This window comes from Erpetoichthys calabaricus, chromosome 4 (assembly GCF_900747795.2).
Source record: "Erpetoichthys calabaricus chromosome 4, fErpCal1.3, whole genome shotgun sequence".
Taxonomy (NCBI): domain Eukaryota; kingdom Metazoa; phylum Chordata; class Cladistia; order Polypteriformes; family Polypteridae; genus Erpetoichthys; species Erpetoichthys calabaricus.
In genome coordinates this window covers 80,051,161-80,073,097 of record NC_041397.2, presented here as the reverse complement: position 1 = coordinate 80,073,097, position 21,937 = coordinate 80,051,161, and the positions used below count along the sequence as shown (strand labels likewise).

At 39.1% G+C, this 21,937-nt stretch overlaps 1 pseudogene; it reads right to left on the bottom strand.

Moving 5' to 3' along the window:
• Positions 1 to 9,882: 9,882 nt before the first annotated feature.
• Positions 9,883 to 21,588, bottom strand: LOC114651103 (uncharacterized; annotated as a pseudogene).
• Positions 21,589 to 21,937: the final 349 nt, after the last annotated feature.

Genomic DNA, 21,937 nt, shown 5'->3' with positions numbered 1-21,937 from the left:
TATCTATCTATCTATCTATCTATCTATCTATCTATCTATCTATCTATCTATCTATCTAATAATAATAATTCATTACATTTATATAGCGCTTTTCAAAGTACTCAAAGCACCATCCACACAGGCATAGGCACTTAGAGTGTCTAATCCAGTTAATATACACCTCAATCTTAAAGTCCTTAATAGTGAAAACTCACTGCAAGTAAGCATCATCTTCCAATAAATTTTATAAGTACTGGCATAGATTTCAATATAAAAAATTAAAACAATATGTGGTGCATGTGGTACTGGTTACTCATAAACTGAGAAACCTGTTACCTACTTTTTTGAAATACGTATGAGAAAGTGTAAAATCAGATTAAGAATCAATATCAAAAGTTTTATGCAGCATACTTAAAGCAGTATACAGGACCACAAGGATAGGATTTTCATTTTAATAATAATTTAAAAAATGACCAGCGATGCATATCATACACATGGCTCGGTTTAAACGATGCTCATCTTAACTGACATCAGTAACAATAGTGTCTGCCTGCTCATGTCATTAGGCATGTTGTGCAGTGGAGCGAGTATATAAAAATGTTCATTTCTACAGCTGTCATGAACACATCTGAAGCAGCCATGAATTATTCGTCTAAGCAACTTCAAAAAGATTTGAATGCTTCTCCTGCAAATATGCTGTATGTCTTTAAGAACTTTAGAATGTTTATTGTTATGTTAGATGTTTTTGTTGCGATCTTTTTACTGATTTTTTTAAAAGCTATCATTTTTGCATCTATATGCTATGTTTATCACTCCTTGTCCCAGAAAGGAATAACATTTTCTATAACTATCCATCCATCCATTATCCAACCCGCTATATCCTAACTACAGGGTCACTACAGGAGCCAATCCCAGCCAACACAGGGTGCAAGGCAGGAAACAAACCTTGGGCAGGGCACCAGCCCACTGCAGGGCACACACACACATACCCACCCACCCACCAAGCACACACTGGAACAATTTAGAATCGCCAATGCACCTAACCTGCATGTCTTTGGACTGTGGGAGGAAACCCACGAAGACACGGGGAGAACATGCAAACTCCATGCAGGGACGACCCGGGAAGCGAACCCAGGTCTCCTAACTGTGAGGCAGCAGCGCTATCACTGCGCCCCCCATTTTCTATAACTAGGTCTTAAAAATTTTGTGATACAGTGAAACGTATCCATTGAAATTTACCGCAATGAGCACTCTTAGTAGTATGCTTTTACTTAGGTTTACCATGAATCTTGAAATCTTTCAGTGTTATTTGTAGCACTATTAAATTTAAGAGTCCAGTTTAAAAATATTTAGTATTTAAATGATCTGCATACAAGCAGAAATTTTAATCAGAGGCTTACATCTGAAGTTTCCAAAAGCCACATTATTCTGCTGGCCACAAATTACAATAAGCTGAAAAAGATATCTGCCAGGACTAACAGCAAATCAATCTTATTTTATTTTATTTCTGTATTATATTGAGCCTAAAGTCATTATGGCATATAAACCATTTCTTATACAGATTGAAGTTGGGCATTCATGTGCTTGCCTTATCAGTCTTTGAGATAAGAGGTCTTTCATTGCTAAGGCCTCTAATTTAACATTTTTACATTTCATCCTCATATTTAAAGGGCAGTGTTTCTCAGCCTTTCTGGTGTCACAGCCCACTTTTTCACATGTTTCTTCACAACCCACCAATTCCCTCGGTGAATTGAACATGGAGGAATCACAACCCACTACCATTATAAATAAAAGTGACTCAAGTGGTTGAGAGACACCAGTATAGTGTACTCGATATGTCGTGCTCTATGGCTGATTGACAGTATTTTATGCTCTTCTTTCTTCTATTTGCACCATTTTCTTTGTTTAGTTTGCTGATGATCTTCCAGTTCCAGTACAAGATTCCTGCCACATCATAATGCCAAAAAGGGTGGTGGTCTTGTTGGCTATTTTGGAAGAATAGTCAGATCATTAGCTGTTCTGAGCTTTGGAAATTGCAACCCTGCTACCTTATAATTTGTTTTCTAGACATTTCAAACAACTTTTTCACCTGTAACTTTTATTAGTACTTTTTGTTTGCACCTTTTTTTGTTAAAGACAGGTACAGTATGTGTTAAAAAGTGGTCTTGTGTTTTTATCTATGACTAGAGGCTTTTATTTTTTGAAATACAAAATTATTTTAAAAAGGAAATGTCTGCCAAGACATCATGTCTGGAAAAATCCATTGACTTAATTATAATTGAATGGGCAATAGGTTGGGAGAGAAAAATGCACCCATAAGATGGATTAAGGAATGGTCTTATACAATGAAAGATCCACAGGGATAACAAGCAAGCAACTTGACATGCCAGTGAGGGAAGGCAGTGTCTGCTTGTGGGGGTGATAGACCCAGTCATGTGTAGTGCCCTGGAATTGCAATGGGCATATACACCACAACATGAGTGACAAAGCACAGGCAGAGGGAAATGACTGACATACTCTCAAGATGTTTATGGGTGGGCAACCAAGCAGATACTTGGGGAGCCTGTTGCTCTGTTTCGAGTGATAGAGGGGTCATTGAATGCTACTATTAGACCAGAAGACTTTCTGTCAGACAAACAACAGTAGAAATCTGTCAGTTAGGACTCTGCTCGGCAGGTGAGAGACACAGAGAACATGTAACTGGCAGTATGAAGTTCTAGTCTATTATAATAAGAGATATTGAGAGTATAGGAGTACAGGGAGCACAGAAGCTGAAGATTCCTAGACCTCGAAGGAAGAGACCCCAGGAATGGGTTTAAAGCTGATTTATCAGTTAAGTTTAGAATTGGGAAAAGAAGAACACAGGAGGAGGACACAGTCATAAGAAGAGAATGTTTTACCGGGATACTTGGTAACTGAGCAGCTGGGCAAGACACCATACAAGAAAGAAAGGTGTTAAAGCCTGCTTACTAAAGTAGAGTGGGGAATCTCTTTTCCTTTTTTTTAATTTTCTATTTATCTTCTCCTTCTGTTAATAAACAATGTGTTTATATTTTGTAACTGTTTAAACTATGAAAAGTATATCTTGAATATGATACAAAGTAACATTTTTTTGCAAGATGCAGCATGAATAATATTACAAACAAAAAATGGGATTGCTATAAAGCACATGTTTTTCACATGAATATATCATTTAGTCTAACATAATTTATGAATTCCAATTTTACTAAACTGCCCAAAATAACTGTAAAACAACATTTGAAATGTGACATCTATTACTGGATTTGAAAGTAATGTATAAATCTATTTTTGTTTAGGTGTTTTTGTGGAATACGGGAAAATCGCCATTTGGGATATTCTTTGTGGTTTATCGAATAGTTTTTTCTAAATGAAAAACGATAATGTTACATACAGGTAGCTAATTTGTATGAAAAATTCTATTGAAGGATTCTGCCTCTTCTTTGTTTAGTCACAGAGAGAGTCAAAGGTTAAGGTTAAGGTTTCTTTATTTAGTCATGTTTACACAAGAAAACATGAAATGTGCCTTCTCAGTTGCATCTAATAACAGACAGAGTGAAATAAAACAGACAAATAGAAACAAGAAAGGTTAAGGTAAGGCAGTTAGATAATAACTATAATAATATGAAATAATAATAATAGTTAGATAAAGCCGGTATATAATGACACAGTTTCTGTGTTGTAAATTCTGTACAGTTTTTGAGCGTTCTTTAGGATAATTTTTGTTCATCAGCCTGCCAACACTACATCACTATGTAACTTTTTCTCCATCATGTGGGGACAGGCCTTAAATTTTACTGACAATAACATGATTGGTCTGTTAGCAGTGTATGTGGAAAATTCCCGTATTATACTGATGATTTCATGATTTAGTCTGTTGGATAAGTAAAAAAAAGTTATGGTCACTTGCTTTTCAATAAAGGAACATTTTAGTAAACCGATAAAGAAGCTTCTGAGATGGATTATAAAGGTTTAATCTATGCAGTTATATTGAGCACAAACTAAAATTTGCATAAGTAATTATGTTTAATTCTATCAAAGGGTTTTTCTGTATTCAAAGATAACAAGACCACAGGAAGCTCTGTTGCTGCTCAGGTATATATCGCTTTCAATGTGCATCAAAGATTTCAGAGTAATAATCTACTCTTGAAAAAAAAATCCAATTTGATTTTGTAAAACAATAAAAAGATGCACTTTCTCCATCCTGGCCAGCAGCATAATACAGATATTCAGTGGGGACATTGGTCCACAGAATGTGTACGCTAATTTTTTTTTTTTTTTCTTAATTTGGAAAAACAGAAATGAACACCTGGCATAATTGTTTTACATAGCAGCTTTCCCTCTATGGCTTTGATAAACATTGACAGCTTTAATTAACATGCAGTAATTTAAATGTTTTTATAGTCATGGTGGCCTTCAGCTTCTTCTTTTTGTACTGCTTTTACAACATACATGATTTTAGGAAATGTTAAAGCTTGTTTATAGATGATGACTAGAGTTTGGGTAATTAAATTTTTGTTTAAAAATATCTTAGATTAAAATATCATTTTAATTGCATTCTGATAACTAGCACATTTAAACCTTAGGTTAGGATGTTTTCATAAAAAAGAATGACTTGCTCCTTGAAGTTTATGGGGGCTGCAGTTGTTCCAAAAAGGAGAAATTCAAGAGCATGTTGTTTATTAGTGAGAGCAGAGATACTTTTTAGATTAATTAATCGATTTATCAGTAATCAGTACATCAGCAATAATGTCATGGATGTTGTACAGGATTGTAGTGTTACATGGGAGCTACATTTCTAGAAAAAAGTATAACTGGCCAAAATAAAATTCCTAGGCAGCATTGCTGGAGTTACTCAGCAATATAGGAGGAACTTGCCATAGAACCACTGCTCTTTTAGATAAGAAAGAGATGGTTAAAATGGTTGATGCACATAATAATAATAATAACAATTCCGCTGATGTGTCCCACATGAGGTGTTAAAGACACGACTTACTGGTAGAAGACCTGGGACAGACCCAGGACACTCTTTGCAGACCATGGGAAGTCCGGAGGAGATGCTGTAGAATTGTTGGGGTTAAGGTGACAGGCAAATTGAAATTGAAGTGTATAGAAAATAATTACTGCTCAGTGATGTATGCATAATGCAAAGCATTTAATAAATGTAGACCACAGTCTATAGTTGTTGAAATATTTTTGGAACCCCAAAGTCAGCCATGGCTTGAGTGCCTAGTTCCATAAATGATTTGTTGCCCAGGACTGGAATGATAGTCTTGAGATATAAAAAACAGAACCAGTAGATTCAATATAGCAAACAGTAAATACACTACCAACATAAAAAGAAAGAAACCTGAATTTAAAATGATTAGCAAAGAAGTGAGCCAGCCAAAGATGGTGCAGGTTCTTGTGAGCTGAATGTACATAACAACTATCTTTTGTTTTCAGGTGTAATATATTTAACATAAAACACACGTCATCTTATAATATTATTTTTTTATAGTATTTTGTATAGTACAAGGGAGCTTTGCCCCCTGCTCGCTTTGCTCGCCAACCCAAGGGTTTGGTCCAGTGGAAAATCAATTTATTTATTTTGTTTTCATGGGAATTGTTACATATACATTATGTTCACTTTTTATTGTGAAACTTCCGTAAAAAATCTTTAAACACTTTTGTTCTTTTGAGTTCCAACATACTGAATCTTTTAATTGTGGTCCGTATGACATGTGCTTAATGACTTTGTACCATAATTCAGGACAGGTTTCTCTGTTTGGAATTTCAGCACAGACAAACCAATCTACATCATGCAGCAGTTAATAATTTATTTTGCAAAGTAACCAATGAATGCATGTGAGGCAAATGTTCTCTGCATTAAAAATACAGTTGCTTTCAATTACTTTTTAGAGATATTGTGGCAAGGTGTCCTGAGAATTTAATGGATGTTCTTCTGGATTGGCTTTCTTTATTGCAGCAGAACCGTATCTTTCAAATGTTCCAACCCCCAATTCCTGTCCATTCATTTTCTTTCCTCACATAACCAACCACCACACCATAAGCGTCTGTAATAAATGTAAATTTTTCAAAATTTTAATGGAACACTGAAAATTTTTCATTATACATGTTTAATTATTCCATCCATCCATCCATCCATGTTCCAGCAAGCATCGAGCACAAGGCAGGAACAATCCCAGGATGGGGAACCTGTTCATTGCAGGGTGAATACGAGCAGACATACAGTATTAGCATCAGTTCCCATGGAAACCAAAGCATGCATAGGAAACCCCCCAGGAAAACATACAAAATCCAGGCAAGGAACACCCGAGACGTGAACCCCTTAATGCCAGCCAGCAGCACTTCTGCCACGACACCCTGCCCCAGCATTTTGTAATTTTTAACAGTATACATTATTTAAATTAAGCTAATAATTTATTTGTAAAATTGTCACAGGTGGATGGGTCGCCCTGGAGGACCGGAGGAGGGCTTACGCCTCCCCCAGACCACGTGGGTGGCGACCACCCTGGTGGCTATGGGGACCACAGGTACAGAGCTTTGAAGCTCAGCCCTGTAAGGGCCCATGGTCACTGCCAGGGGGCACCCCATTGCCTATGGAGCCCTGGACCTCAGCACTTCTGCCACACCCGGAAGTGCTCGGGGGGAGAGGATTGGGGACACCCGGAGTGCTTCCGGGAGTGCAGTCAGCACTTCTGCCACACTGGGGAGAGCCGGCAGAAGATTGTCCGGAGGCACCTGGAGCACATCCGGGTGATTATAAAATGGGCCGCCTCCCTCCATTCGTGGGCTGGAGTCGGGTGGAAGAAGGACAAGGTCTTGGAGAGGCAAGGAGGCAGCCTGAAGAGAGAGAGGCATTTGGATAGGTGGCCTGGACTTTGGGGTTGTGTGCCACTTTGTATATAGAAGAATATGGAAAATAAACGTGTGTTGGGTGATTTAAACGTGTCTGCCTGTCTGTGTACGGGCCAAGCTCCACAAAATGTAATGTAAACACTTTTTTGCATTTCATCATAAAAATGATGTCAAGTATACATCGTAGTATTCTAACAGCACACAGCTCCAAGATGATAGCTCTTGCAAATCTAAATCAACTTAGGAGCCAATCACCAACATGGGACAAGAAATTAGTAGATCTATAAATATGCGCTCTGTTCTAATCCTTCCATTTGCAATGTTTTCTAACAACTCTAAAGCAGCCTTGGTAGCTGGAAGGTTTTGGCCATTCAGTGCACCATTATATTGTTACAGATTGATTACTATCAAGTACCTTTAATTTGTAAACGATATGCAATTAATTTTGGTGTATTTGGTAAAGCCTGCAGCATGGATGTGAATCTAAAAAAGAAAGGGAAACAACACAGAAACAGTAGCCTAGCTTTGACGCTGGGTTCAACCCCTTTACAAAATCGAGCAGAAATGTGCGTACGTAAGGTCTGAGGTTGCCGTGAAAATGTGTGTAGCGTTACGGCAAGTTTAGTTTTTAAACATCTCCATGTGAGCGTGAAAATAGGTGTACGTAACATTTTTGTGCATATGCACCTTGTCTCTAACCAATCCTCTTCAGAATATTAACAATATTGTTTTGAAACCATTCCTGTGTAGCTTTGGCTTTATCCTTGGGGTTGTTGTCTTGCTGGAAATCACATCTTCTCCCAAGGTGCAGGTTTATTGTAGACTGCGTTAAGTTTTCCTCCAGGACTTTCCTTTATTTTGCTGCATTCATTTTATTGTCTACCCTCACAAGTCTTCCTTGGCCTGCTACAGAGAAATACCTCACAGCAGGTTGCTGTCACCATCATGCTTCATTGTGAGGAAGGTGTGTTTTATGTAATGTGCAGTATTGGGCATATGCCAAACATGGTGTTTAGTCTGATGGCCAGAAAGCTGAATTTTTATTTCATTAGACCATAGAACCTTCTTTCACCTGACATCAGAGTTTCTCATGTGCTCTGAGGCAAACTCTAGCCGAGATATCATTTACATTTTTAGCAGTGGTTTCTCTTTGCTATTGTCCCATAAAGCTGTATCTGGCGAAGCACCAAGGCCAACATTTGTTATACACACAGTCTCTCCTATCTCTGCCACCATATCTTGTAGCTACTTAAGAGTTGTCACAGATCTCTTGATCGCCTTCCTCTCTGGTCATCGTCTTGCTTGATCACAGACAGATTTACAGCTGTGCCATACTCCTTCTGTTTCTTAATGATTGATTTAACTGGTCTCCAAGGGATATTCAGTGCTAGATATTTTCTTGCCTCCATTGAATAAGTTGTGCTTTTCAGTAACCTTTTCATAGATATGCTTACTGTTTTCTGTCTTTATTGTGTAGGTTAGACCATAATACTGACTCACTACATGTTGGATGTTCCAGATAAGGTGCATGTATTCTACAATCAATTGAAATCCCAGGACTAAAGACAGGTAATATCCATTGAACTAATTATGTGACTTCTATAAGCATTTGACTGCAACAGCAATGATTTAGGTGTGGCATACTGAAGGGAGTGAATACTACAATGGAACCCGAGTTGATCATAAAACAGATTGGCCATGTAATTTCAAAGTAGTCTCTATCTGTGCAATGTGAAGTTCTCTACTTCCTTTTATGTCTCTTTTGAAACCAATGCAGATGAACTTTAATTCAACTCTCACTACTCCACATCTTCCTGTTGTTGTTGATTGTAAGGCAGAGCATGAAATTCTTGCTAGGCTGAATATCTCATTCAGTACTTCATTCACAGGCATAGCTGTGGTCCAGAACAATGCTCTTGGACGTCCACAACAAATATGTAATCTCCTGTGTTACTTCACCAGCCTAACAGGAAGCACCCTAGTACAGTAAAAACAGGACATAACATCTGTCAGGATTCAAAAGTAATTGGTAATGTTTTTTCATCCCTTTATGTACAGTATTTCTTTATTATATATTATTCAACAAAACTTTGATTTATAATGAGAGCAAATCATTTTTGTCCTAAGCTTTACAACAGCCTTCTGCGTCAATTCATGGATACAAGTACATTACTTTAGAAAGAAACAACAAATACTTCACTTTGTTATTACATCTTCTTTTGTAATGGCATCAGCTTAACAGAATCAGCTTAAGAACTCTCATAACTTGGCAGCCTTACCTTTTAAAATTCTTTGTCACTAGAGAGCTAATTACCTCCATCCCTCTAACCTTGTTGCTAAATAATTTTCCTCTAGGCTCTTTATAGTGGTTCTTATAAGGTCAACCAGAGTTTTCCTCAGGACACTATAAATATAATAGAAGAAAGAATGAGTCAGAGGATTATAAAATGGTTTATTCAAATCATGTTCTCTGCAGAAAATGCACTCAGTATAATATCAACAGCAACCCCACAGGGCAGAGAAACATAAACTGAGAATACAGTGAACTATAGTCCCAGTCAGTAATGGATATTTTTAATGTAAGTCTCTACAGCCGAGTCACCTATGGACATGAATAAAGCTGCAAAACCAAAACATAAGAGCCCTTTCACAGAGTTCAGTCCAAATGGAAACCGTCATCAGGAGATAAAGATGCCATGGTGAAGATGTATATTAGATCTCCATGGGTGTTGTGTCCAGTTCTTTCTAAAGCTGCTCTTAAGCATAATGAACAATTCATATGTACTTTATCGGCCTTAGCCTTACATTTATTTAAGAATTTGCTTAGTTCTTTTGCAATAAAAAGGCATTTATTACGTCCATGAAATATTTCACTATTTAATAGTGTACAAGAAAATTTTCAGATTACAGTTAAAGTATCTTTTCACTCTCAATTTCTTATTCAAACTGATAAACAGAAATTAAATTTATTAACTCTCTACAGCTTGCACAGTTTTTATTTCTTACAGGGGCATATCAGATAATTCAACCATTGTGAAACTTTTTAAACTTTAGCGACCGGTGAAATCGTTCACAAAGGCTGTTAGCTTGGGGGTGGTAAACAGTGGTATGGTGCAGGGTCATCCCAAGGTCTTGTGCCACTGCAGCCCAGAGCTGTGAAGTGAACTGTGCACCTCTGTCGGATGTGATGTGGGATGGCATGCCAAATCTCGCAACCCAAGTGTTGATAAAGGTTCTTGCTACTTCTGCTGCAGTTGTGGACATTAAAGGGAAAGCTTCAGGCAACCTGGTGGACCTGTCAACCACTGTGAGCAGGTGTGTAAAACCAAAAGAAGGAGGAAGGGGTCCTACCAAGTCCGTATGAAAATGGTTGAAATGGCGAGCAGGCACTGGGAAAGGTGTCAGTGGGGCTTTAACATTGGCCCTGCCAAACAAATTTGCTCACCACCAAACGTTGGGATGCCTTTCATCCTGGATGGGAGAGGCTGTGTATGGTGTCAAAGATGTGCCGTTTCCAGTTGCTGGGGTCAATTGGACATGGGTAACCTGTGCTGGTGTCACACAGGAACTTAGCAGCACTGCCATCTAACTACACCTCTGACAACTGCAAGCCGATTTCTGCCAAGTAAAGAGCTGTACGTCTGTTGTGAACTCTGATATGTAAGCCAGGTGTTGTTGCTGTCGGGTAGACCATGGCTTAGCAACCTTGGACACTGCAAGAACAAGTTGTTTGTGGTTGAGAAATGCAATGAATGGCCAGCCTTCAAACAAGAAGCGGAAATGTCGAATGGCCAAGTACAAACTCAGTAGTTCCTGGTCGAAAGTGCTATACTTGCGATCATTGGGCTGTAAATGTCTGCTGAAAAATGCCAATGGCTGACACGCATTATCAGTCCACTGTTCAAACACAGCCCCCACTGCATGGTCCGATGTGTCAGTTGTAAGAGCAAGTGAAGCATCAGGCAGCGGGTGTGTGAGCATGGCCACATCAGCTAAAGCATGTTTGGTGTTTGTAAATGGCTCATCCAGGTCTTTAGACCATGTGACAGGGGACTTTGTGTATTGGCCCTGTGATGCCTCATATAAAGGTTGCATAATGAGTGCTGCCCGAGGAATGAAGCGGTGGTAGAAACTGACCATGTCCATACCCAGTTTGTGCATATGATGCGGGGTTGATGAAAATCGGTGACAGCAGAGACTTTGGTCCACCTTTGAAAAGATTACTTTCCCAAAGAGCCGTGCTGAGAAATCTTGTATATGTGGAATTGAGTAGCGGTCTGTGACAGTGTTATCATTCAGGCGGCGGTATTCCCCACATGGTTTGGAAACCTCCACCTTCTTTGGGCAACATATGGAGGGGCGATGCCCATGGGCTGTTGGATCAGTACACGATCCCTAGCGGTTCCATATCGGCAAATTCAGCCTTCGCAATAGCCAGCTTGTCAGGGGCCAGTCAAAAGGGTATGGGTGTGGACCAGTGGACCAGAAGTAGAAATGTAGTGTTCCACACCATGCTTGGTTTCTGCTGTGGCAAAAGTGGGTTTAGTTGAGAAGGCCGGCAAAGTCAAAAGTTGTAGCTATCATATTGTACAGGGCGGAGGTAGTGATACTGTTGAGTGTGCAGGGAAGGGTGGCAAAGTCCTTTGCATCTACAAGGCAATGGTTCTTAACATCAACCAGTAACCCATTCGCACACAGGAAGTCTGTGCCCAGCAGTGGCTTGGCCACCTCGGCCAAGACAAATGTCTAAGTGAAACGTCTTCCTCTTAAAGTTATGGTTGTGTAATGCGTTCCATAGGTGGGGATCCTAGTGCTGATAGCAGCCTCCAAAATGGGCCCTTGTCTCCCTGAAGCCACATCAATTGGTGATGCAGAAAGCACGCTCACTTGTGCGCCAGTATCACATAGAAAACAGCGTCCGGACTGGGCATCTGGTATGTAGAGTAGGTGGTCTGCAAGTTGTGATGAGATAGTGTTGACCAACCCAGGTGTGGAGGGTGACATTTCTTTGTATTCTTGCTGAATCGGACATGGTAAAAACACAAGTCAGTTGTCTGTATGGCAGCAGGAGGGGGATGAGTATGAGACACTGGCTTGCTAATGGGACTGACAAGGGTTACAGGTGGAAGATAGCTCTGCAAAGCAGAATGCAAGCTGTCGGCCATCTTGGCTAACTCTCGGTAGTCAACGATGGTCATGTTGGCCAGGGCAGTGTGAACTTGTTCTGGCATCTGTTGGAGAAACAGCTCTCTGAATATAAAACAGGGCTTATGGCTACCTAGCAAAGCTAACATAAGGTCCATCAACGCAGAGGTTTTCACGTATCCAAACCCCGGCAATGTTAGTAGCTGTCATGCCCATTCTGACTCCGTGAGGCCATTTGTCTCTAAAAGGTATGCCTTTAAGGTTACATACTTGTCTGTGTTCGGGGGATTTTCAAGCAGACTCACCACCCTGGACGCTGTACAGCCGCTGAGAGCTGCAACGACATAGTAGTACCTCGTGTCATCTGCTGTAATGTCCTGAAATGCAAACTGTGCTTCTGCTTAGGCGAACCAGTCTGTGGCTTGCTTTTCCTAAAACTCTGATAACAGAAACGCCACTGCATTGGCAGACATGATTAACGTAACTCTGGAATCGTCCAAGAGCATTGGGGTCACCACTGTAGTGCCCTACGAGAAAAGAAAACACGGCAATCATTTTCTTAATGCAGGCAAAAATTACTGACCGTTTATTTAACGTGCTGTAACTATATACAACTGTTTCGTAGTCCCTCATCACCCCGTTCATGTGAATTGTGTCTTTAGAGGTGCAACGCTTCCAGCTGCTACACTAGGCCTATTGACTAAATATCTCTTTAAGTCAGACACTCTTTAAAATAGCTTCAGTCATTGTTGTGCAGCTAATTTTCTTCTTCTTCTTCTTTTCAGAGCTTTTTCTTTAAATGCACAGGAGTCATTACAGTAGGTAAGTATTATTTCAAAAGCATTAAGAACAAATTTTAATTAGGTGGTGATCTTGTGTAAATAAAAAATTGTAGGTCAGTTCATTCTAGATATTGTAGGGTGCAATTTAAATGTAAAATTATATATTTTGTGGTTCAATAGAAAAAATAGCCCTGCATGTTTCCAGCTCATCAGCTTTGTAATGAGCTGGAAAACCTTACTGTAAGTCATTTGTGTTTAATGATTTTCTAAATATGATCTTTGACTTTCAATGCCTTTTACCATTCAATTTGTCTAAACTTTACTGTAAAGATCACATAAACCAAAGGGGGCATTAATTCCTATTTTAGGAAAAATGCTTTTTGATTCCATTTTTATTACATCATTGCACAACTGTAATTCATGCAACCATAAGTTCATACTGAATGGACAAATACATATTCATAAAGTATTTAATTTGCACTGACAACATTTCTATGAAGTTAAAGTAAAATCATGGGTTTTAACATATGCAATAATTATAATGCATATATTTTCCTACAACAGTTTCCACTTAGCCATAACAATACTCTTATTATTTTGCCTTAAAGAATGACGTGAATGCCTCAGTCTTCATGGAAATTGTAGCTTTATGAAGGCAGAACTAAAGTTATGCTCCATATTATCCTAACAAGTATTCATATTTCGTAGTTAGACATCTGTTACTGTCTATATTTGTTCTGGTTTTAAAAATGCTACATCTGTGCTTCAGGAAATAAACAGAAAAAAAACCCACATAAACACCTATTAAAGAATTTTAAGACCAAAAACAATTTTCTGTATGTCTGCAATACTAAAAACGGTCTCCCATTCAATATATTAAAGTAAACTTTTAATTATTTATATGAAAGTGTATAAAATCCAAGATGTGCTAAGGTAATTATTAAAGTGCATCTTGTTTTAGTTTGTGATAAATATGGTTTGCTACTATTTAAACCTGGTCTTTAGTATTAAATGTGTGTATTATTTTTGTTAGTTAATAGGTTGAGTATCTTGTATTATTAATAAATATGGCCTAAAATGTAAACTGTCTTGGCATTTGATTAGTCTGCATACTGTACTCTTATATAAAAGCAAGCTCCTATAATATAAACCAAAATCTATGGAATATTTCATGATGTTGCTGTTTTTTTATCTACTCACTAGATTATGTTAAAAGAATAAACAGGAATAAAATGTGAATGTTAATGAAAATGTACCCTATTCAACAATATTTGTACAAAAAAAAAACTCCGCCACCCATGTCTGCACTAGTAAATGTAATCAGCTTTCTTCAATTGTACTATACGTATATATTCGTTGTTCGTATGGAAAAAGACATTCATGTTATGATTACTACACTCAGGCACACATTAATAATAATAAGAAGAAGAAGATGAATAAAAGACAAATAATATAAGTAAATAATGAAATAAATAATAAATAAATAATAATACATTGTGAAACCCCTAGGGTGCGTACAACCACCGTAACCCGACACAGACAGGCAGACACGACTTTGCCACACAACACACCTTTTATATGCAATTGGGGAGTATTTCACCTATCTCCCCACAGCACAGTACATAAGCCCCAGCACACAATACTCAGTCCCTTCCTCCTCTTACTTTGTTTCTTAGCTGCCTCCACTCCTCTCCCAGCAAGCTAGTCTTTCTTCCTCCCGACTCTGGCTATGTGAGTTGTGGCAGTTGTCTCCTTTTATAGAGCACCCAGAAGTGCTCCAGCTGTTCCTTGATCGTCCCAGGGGAAGTATTGCCCTGTGCAAGCTCCTTCCCCTGGTCCTTCCCTTACAGAGCTGTCCTGGCCAGGTAAGCATCCCGGCTGCCCATTACATGAATAAACTCTGTGTTTTGTGCACTTACAACTGCAAATGTACTTTGCCTACTCCTGTATATATACTGTATATAATCTGTATAACAAATAAACACATTTCAAACTACAGAATGATTCCATTCAGCTTTTTTGTAAGGGCTTTAATCTGCCTGCTATTAGGTAACTTTATTTATTGATCACTTTTATAAAAAGAAAACATGTCTGTTCTGTATTGCCTACAATTATTTTCAAATTTTTAATAGATCTTAAAAAAATTATCATACAAACGAAGAGTGAACAGAGACTGAAGTAAGATTAATCATTAGTTGAGGACAGATAGATAAAAAAAAACTCAATTGTCCTTAGGAGAAAGCAAGTCAAAGTACGGCATGACAACTGGTCTTACAGACATATCTGGGTGCATTCCCATATCTTTGCTTGTTTCTTCTTGTTTATTATTTCACAGGACTTAATTTTAACTCATTCACTTCATTTTGATGAAGAAGGGGAGGAGGAGGACTGCTTTACACTTATTTTGACTTGTAAGGGAAGATCATGGCTAATTATTCTTGCAAATTATCCATGTGGCGCTGTGCTGCCATCACACAAGGTCAGTTTTATATATCTGGTGGCAGTACTCATAAAATTCTCATTATGGTCGGCTAATGTACCCCTTCAATGAAAATACTCTTTTTTTAACACATGCAAGTGGAAGTGTAGATTGCGTTGTGACAGCATATTGGCAATGATCTTACATTATTTCTGCACATGGCTACTACAGCTCTGTGATGTCATGCTGGGAGAAATATGTTTGTCTAACCCGGCCACATGGCAATTTTCCAGGAAAATATTTAGCAAATAAAGCCACCAGCAAATACAGCATATTCAGTGCAAAAATGCTTTGGTGAATTTTGCTGATCAACACTAATAAGCAATAACACAGGGCAGCCAGTAAACAAAAATGATGATAATAATGAATCTAATGTACCCCCTTAATAGATTATGCAAATTCTGTTTGACAGAATCTTGTATTTAAGTGGTAGAGAAAACTGTAGAAAAAATTAAGCATGTTTTACAAACAGAATGATTGAAATAAAATAAAAAAGTTCAAAACACAAAGATAAATTTAGGAATGTGCTAGGGTAGGAACTGGAAGTTCACACTAAAGATGAGAGAAAGCCAAGTAAAATTATACCAGAGAATTTCAATGTTGCTTTTTGAATAGGACCTCCAAAGAAATACAAAACAATGCTAAAATGCACTAAACAAAAATTAACCCAGAAAACACCAAATATTAATAAAAAGTGGCTTTCATGAATAGTTACATACTGTAATGGAGAGATACTGTACTGTATCTGGCCATATTCTTTGAGATGAAATCCTTTCTGAAAATCTTTGATTTATTGTCTGATATTCAGCTTTAATGCTAAATGGTGTGGGAATGCCTCTCATATTCTCTAGAAAAATGTGATTATAGGCAGGCATTGCTTTAAGGTTAATTTAAGTGATGTTGCTTTAACAGAGTGCATTCATTTAAGTATTAAATTATACACTTGCCGGCCACTTTTTTAGGTACAACTGCTTGTTCACGCAAATATCTAAGCAGCCAATTACATGATAGAAACTCAATGCATTTAGGCAGGTAGACATTGTCAAGACAACCTGCTGAGGTTCAAACCATGTGGGGAACAGTGGGGAAGAAAGGTAATTTAAGTAACTTTGAATGTGGCATGGTTGTTGGTGCCAGACAGGTTGGTCTGAGTATTTCAGAAACTGCTGATCTACTGGGATTTTCACACACAACCATTTATAGGGTTTATAGAGAATGGTCAGAAAAAATGAAAATTTCCAGTGAGCAGAAGTTCTCTGGACAAAAATGCCTCATTGAGTTCAGAGGAGAATGGCCAGACTGGTTCAAGTTGAAAAACAGTAACTCATATAACCACTTGTTACTTCCGAGATATGCAGAAGAGTATCTCTGAACAATATGAAGAACCTTGAACCTCATCTTCTGACAGCTACTTCCAGCAGTATAACACACCATGTCCCAAATCTCAAATCATCTCAAACTGGTTTATTGATTATGACAATAAGTTCACTATACTCAAATGGTATCCACAGTCACCAGATCTTAATCCAATAGAGCATCTTTGGGATGTGGTGGAATGAGAGATTCACATCATGGATGTGCAGCCGACAAATCTACTGCAGTGACGTGATGTTATTATGTCAATCTGGACCAAAATCCCTGAGGAATGTTTCCAGCACCTTGTTGAATCAATGCCACAAAGAATTACTCCAGTTCTGAAGGAAAAAGGGTGTCCAATCCGGTTCTAGCAAGGTGTACCTAATAAAGTGGCCGGTGAGTGTATATTTCCACACACTATGAAAGCAGAAGGAAAATCAGAATCTGGACAAAAATCACTGCACTTTTAAAATATTTGAATATTTGCTTAAAGAATATTTATGTTAGATCAAACCTTTATGGAAAGGCAATTATGGTGTTATTTTATGATAATGTTCAACTGTTTTCTGTTTGCCACAAAAGAAAGCAATCACATTGGTGACTGGAGAACATATGACATACACTCAAATATCAGAGCACATTTATTATATATTTAAATTTAAGTAACACAAGACCTTCACTGATATAGTGAATACATGGCAGAGGGTGTTCATACACTGAGTGTTTGCACTTATTGTTCTCTATAAGATGAAGTGGACACAAACTTTTGCATTATTCTAATTTGTTTGGGTCAGTTATTTTTCATAATATTGTAGCGGCCGATTGGCTGCAGAGGAAGGTAGGTAGAAAGAGGGACAAGACAGGACTGCAAGAAATGCAAGCTAAGGAATAGCTCTTTGGAGAACCTTCAGGAAGACGAAGGAAAGTGGGTGAAGTCTGGGTGTGGTGGTGGCAGTTAAATAGGAGCCAGCGCAAAGAAAGATGCTTTTTTCTTCTGGAGGAGTGATGTGTGAAGTTGGGCTAGATTAGTTAAAGACATTTATGAGGCCTTTCCTATGTCAAAAAACAACAGGGAGGTTTAGGTAGCATTTGAAGTGCTGCTTTGTTGATTTTGTATAAACCCCCAGTTCGAATTTCCTCAAGTTGGTCTGTGTTTTGTTACTGCTGTCTTGTGGGTCATTACAATATTATTGTCCATCAGTCCACTCATTCATTCATTTTCTAAGTTCAACATAGGGTCTAAATTTTTTTTATTTTATTAGTTTTGTCCTTTATGAATTAGCTTTAAAAAGTACTTTATTAATTATGTAACTTCCATAGAAGTGGGTAATAGTGAAATAGTGATGACTTCTGTTTCCCAGCAACTGTCCAACAAAAAAAAAAATCATAGAAAATACTTTTTATATAAATAAAAAAATAAATAAATAAATAAATTTAAGGGGCGGCACGGTGGCGTAGTGGGTAGCGCTGCAGCCTCGCAGTTGGGAGATCTGGGGACCTGGGTTCGCTTCCCAGGTCCTCCCTGCATGGAATTTGCATGTTCTCTCCGTGTCTGCGTGGGTTTCCTCCCACAGTCCAAAGACATGCAGGTTAGGTGGATTGGCGATTCTAAATTGGCCCTAGTGTGTGGGTGTGTTTGTGTGTGTCCTGTGGTGGGTTGGCACCCTGCCCGGGATTGGTTCCTGCCTTGTGCCCTGTGTTGGCTGGGATTGGCTCCAGCAGACCCCCGTGACCCTGTGTTCAGATTCAGCGGGTTGGAAAATGGATGGATGGATAAATTTAAGTGTATGTGAATGGATTGAATACATACTTTTAATTATCACTTTTCTACACCTGTTCAGCATAGCCTCTGAATGAATATGTGTATACACAATTTTTATCCATCGATCCATTTTCCAACCCGCTGAATCCGAACACAGGGTCACGGGGGTCTGCTGGAGCCAATCCCAGCCAACACAGGGCACAAGGCAGGAACCAATCCCGGGCAGGGTGCCAACCCACCGCAGCACAATTTTTATGTAATTAAAAAATAACATAACTTGAGAAATATTAAACAGTTACAATTCCTGCAGAAAGGGGGAAATTGTATTTTGTAAGGCTTGCATGCATAATTGTTCAAGTACTTTTTGTCTTTTATTCGGTTTCTTGTCATTTTGTTTTAAGATGTTATTAATCATTTGTGTTAGTATTATAGTATGTATTCTAACAAGATCCACACAAAGAATGTGAACATGCTTCATGTGTCACTTCAAAGGCCAGCCACTTTTGCAATGTTCTGCAACATTTGTATGATCAAAGTGTTTATACTTTCTGCCCTCATAAGATGTTTTTTAGTATTCTCACATGACATATATTTGCTATAAATCAATGACAAATGTTAAAGCCAAAACACAATAACAAAAATCAAAGAAAGATGAATCAAGAGCTCTTTTGACGCAGAGGGTACCACCGGGAGCCTCTGAACCAGACATTGTTGATAGTCATGACTGGGATGAGCCGGCAAATGAGGACACTCACACATCCAAGGGAAGATTTAAAGGTGCTCAGTGCTGTTATTATAAACAAACCAAAACAGTGTTCAACAGTGCAGTGTAAATCTTGCAATAAATAAATAATCCATAAAAAGAAAAGGGGCCATGTGGAGGTTACAATTAAATAAATAATCCATTAAAATTTGGTTAAAACACAGCAGTAAACTGTCTTTAAAAACTTGAGCCCAGATGCACTTCTTTAAAACGGCCACCTCCTCAGCTTATCCTGACTGGACCTTGCAGCCAAGGAGACAGCTATTTGACAGGCGCCATCATCCTTCTACAGGTCTGGGTCCCTGCCACTCCATGGCTGTAACAGGCCTCCCACTCTGGACTCAAGACTTGGGTCCCCAAAGGCCATAGTGATGGGGCTCCCAGTCCGAGCCTCGCTGACTCCCGCTGCCATCCCAGACTTCTGTGGCAAGCTACCTGCACCTCCTGGTTACACCAGCTCCCTAAGTCACTCAGATGGATCGATCCTCCATGACAGCCCCTGAGTGGTGGCCACCCACTCCTTGAAGGGGCTCTCCTTAGAGTTGCTTTCCTCTTGCTTTGCTTCTGTTCCTCTTGCTCTCACCTGCACAGGCAATCTCTCCCATCATCCTGCTGGCTTCTCTTTCCTTCATTTAACCTCCACTCTGTTCTCAGCTCTCGGTTCTCTTTTTTTCACGTGCCAGCTCATTCTTATAGGCCTCCACAGGCACAGCATCTCAATATTGCACCGCAGGAAGCCAATGGAGCAATTGAGACAGACTGCGCACTCATGTGCAGCTGCATCTCGCCCCAATTACTCCACCAGCTGCTTCAGCATGCACACCCAATTAATTATTTATTAAAAACAGCCAATGTTTCTGAGCCACACACCCGGTATACCACAGCTCCTTAAAGCTAAACACTTTAAGGAAGCATCTTTTAGTTTCTTACTCTCTATAGAAAGGCTGACACAATAAAAAATAGATGTGATGCATGGATGTCTGACATGCACTATATTGCCAAAAGTATTGGGAATTCAGGTGTTCCAATCACTTCCATGGCCACAGGTTTATAAAATCAAGCACCTAGGCATGCAGACTGCTTCTACAAACATTTCAGAAAGAATGAGTTGCTCTCAGGAACTCAGTGAATTCAAGCATGGTACTGTGATAGGATGCCACCTGTGCAATAAGTCCATTTGTGAAATTTCTGCACTACTAAATATTCCATGGTCACCTGTTAGTGGTATTATAACAAAGTGGAAGCAATAAGGAACAACAGCAACTCAGCCACAAAGTGGTAGGCCTCGTAAAATCACAGAGCTGAGACAGTGCATGCTGAGACACACAGTGTACAGAAGTCGTCAACTTTCTGCAGAGTCAATAGCTACAGACCTCCAAAAGCTCAAGAACAGTGCGTAGAGAGCTTCATAGAATGGGTTTCCATGGCCAACCAGCTGCATCCAAGTCTTACATCACCAAGTGCAATGCACACTGTCGGATGCAGTGGTGTAATGCACACCACCACTGGCCTGGAAGTGGAGACATGTCCTCTGGAGTGACTAATCACGCAATCTGATGGACGAGTCTGGGTTTGGCGGTTACCAAGAGAACGGTACTTAGCTGACTACATTGTGCCAAGTGCAAAGTTTGGTGGAGGGGGGATTATGGAGTGGGGTTGGGCTTGGCCCACTGGTTCCAGTGAAAGGAACTCTTAATGGTTCAGCATACAATGCCATTTTGAACAATTTCATGCTCCCAACTTTGTGGAAACAGTTTGGGGAGGGCAACATGACTGTGCACCAGTGCACAAAGCAAGATCTATAAAGAAATGGATGATTTGGTGGTGAGGAACTTGACTGGCCTGCACAGAGCCCTGACCTCAACCCGACAGAATACCTTTGGGATGAATTAGAGCAGAGACTGCTAGTCAGGCCTTCTCGTCCAACATCAGTGGCTGACCTCACAAATGTTATCCTGGAAGAATGGTCAAAAATTCCCATAAACACACTCCTAAACCTTGTGGAAAGTCTTCCCAGAAGAGTTGAAGCTGTTATAGCTGCAAAGGGTGGGCCAACTCCATATTAAAACCTATGTATTAAGAATGGGATGTCATCAAAGTTCATGTTGTGTGTAAAGGCAGGCGTCCCAATACTTTTGACAATATAGTGTAGCTTGCCACCATCTTAAATAGGTGACAGGTGATGATGTTATATGAGATGTGGTTCCAGAGTCCTGTAACCTGCAATGGACACGGGCACCATAAACAACGTGGCCACAGCTATGCAGAATAATATCTCAAAAAGGCACTAATGTCTGCAGATTTAGGTATGCATATCTTTTCATTATGTAATCACCTGTGCTTTATGGCACTAAAAACCACTGTGTTAAACCACTGTAAGTTAGGGCCTAGGACTTACCATTGAAAATGTTTCAGATGACTCAATTGGTTCAGCAGCATCCATTGCTAAAGTGATATATAGATTTATACACAGCCATACATCTTCCCAACCCATTTCTCCAGGAAAGGGTTGCAGGACAGCATAAGCCCATTCCCGCAATTAGTTATCAGGTGCAGGGCAGGAACAACACCTCAACAGGGTGCCAGTACATCACAGGTGTGTGTGTGTATATATATATATATTATACTATCGGTGAATTTTTTTAGAACACCTCTGTTTTTCTAGTTTTTATTAAAATTTAAGCAGTTCTGGTCTATTGAATAACCTCAAATAGTACAAAGGTAAATGGTAGACTGCCAGAGGTTTAAATAAAGTTTAGAACTTCAAAAACAACAAAATGTCTTTTTCAGAG